This window comes from Orycteropus afer, unplaced genomic scaffold (genome assembly GCF_000298275.1).
Source record: "Orycteropus afer afer isolate SDZICR_OR568_19922 unplaced genomic scaffold, OryAfe1.0 scaffold00113, whole genome shotgun sequence".
NCBI lineage: Eukaryota > Metazoa > Chordata > Mammalia > Tubulidentata > Orycteropodidae > Orycteropus > Orycteropus afer.
The window spans coordinates 3,893,027-3,894,888 of record NW_006921700.1 but is presented as its reverse complement, the minus strand read 5'-3'; positions in this window follow the sequence as shown (position 1 = coordinate 3,894,888).

Below are 1,862 nucleotides of genomic sequence, written 5' to 3'. Positions count from 1 at the left end.
TTTTTTTTTGGTTTTTTTTAGAGGCTTAAAAGGGAGCCAATCCCAGGACAGACTCAATCCCAGACCTCACTACCAGCAAGAAAGAAGATCTGGAAGTATAAAGCATCTTTGGATCCAAGACCCCTTTGCTGACAACTTTCTATACCTAGGAGACAGAGAAAGACAGTAGAAGCAGAGGCAGTGAAATGGCAGCTGCAGAACCAGAAACCAGCAGGACATGGCATGGTGGACCTCTTAGCCCACAAAGAAAGAGAGCTTAGTGCCACTGGGCAGGAGGCTTGCTGGTGGACTGGGGTACCTACAGGCACTTGGTGGAGCTAGGCTAACTGACTACAGAGTGAGAGAGCTGAGCACCTCCAGGCAAAAAGCTTGCTAGTGGAGTGGGGTACCTCCGGGCACTTGTCAGCAGAGTTAGGCTTGCCAGTCCACAGAGCTAAAGAGCTGAGCATCTTTGGGTCCAGGCTCAGTGGTGGAGTGGGGTGCCTCTGGTTGCTTATCAGTGAAGCTAAAGAGCTTTGTAACACCTCGCAGAGCAGAGCAGAGAGTTGGCCAGCCCAAGAAGCCCAAGGGGTTGCAGAACAGGGACAGACCTACCTGTGAACATGGCCAAGAAACTGTCCTGATCTAAGAACTGTCTCCTGTGTCGTTCCTAATCCTGAATTTTAACCTGTTATTTCCCTAATAAACTCCATAATCGTGAATGTTGTCTGTGAGTTCTGTGTTGACAGTGCAACAGATTATGGAACCCAGCAGAGAAGTAGAGAGTGCCGGAGGAGGGATGGCTGGTGTCAGAACTGGTGAAAAGATTGGAGAGAAGAGGTATGTCTGACCTCTGCTTCATACAAATCAGCCTTGGGCTGTTGGTCTTGATTCTCTTTCCTCCATTTCCCGAAGTTAGAGGAGGTCAGACGTCCCCCACCAAGTCACCGTCTGATTCTTAAGATGTCTTTGCTACCTTGAGAAAGAGAGAGGTTAACAGGTGCTCTAAGTCTGCCTGAGTCGCCAGACCCCTCGGTCCCCTGATCTGATCCCCCTTATGGTTCACTCCTCACATGATCGACTTTACTTACCTAGCTGACCCCCCAGTAGATCTTTAAAGGGAATACTAACCAAAAAAAAAAATTGTTTTGTCAAACCTTTCTACATTAAATTACATTATTAGTTACAACATTATCAGTAATCGAGCTGAAGCCTTTTTAATTTTGCTCCTTGTTTCCTTTTAAATACTGTTTCATTCTCAAAAAAGTTATTGATATAGGTTCACAATACCACATTGTAGGTAAAAACAACAGAAAATTTGACAAAATCCGCAATTATAAAAACACTGGCAGCAATAAAAACAACAATGTGTGCTTACAGCACATGCAAATGAAACTGCATGGTCCAAAGCATCATTCTAATTGGGTAATAAGGACGGCTCTGACCAGAAGGGACCATTCCCTGGAGAAGGATATCACGCTTGGTAAGGTGGAGGGTCAACAAAAAAAGGGAAGGCCCTCAACAAGACGGATTGGCACAGTGGCTGCAATGATGGGCTCAGGTATAGCAAGGATTGTGAGACTGGCACAGGACCGGGCAGTGTTTCATTCTGCTATACATAGTCTCTATGAGTCAGAGAAGACCCGACGGCACCTAACAACAACTGACCAGAGTGCAATAGAAGGTTCAATAAGTAAAGTAACATACAGTTTTAGCCTTGTAGGTATAGTGATACATGTTAAGCTGTGCTTACCAAAAAAATGGTTTTGTTGTGATAACTAACTACAGGGATTTTTTTTTTTTAACTTTTTATTGTGATTTGGGTGGAAATTTAAAGAGCAAATTCATTCATTTCTCATGCAGCAGTTCATACACATTTTGTT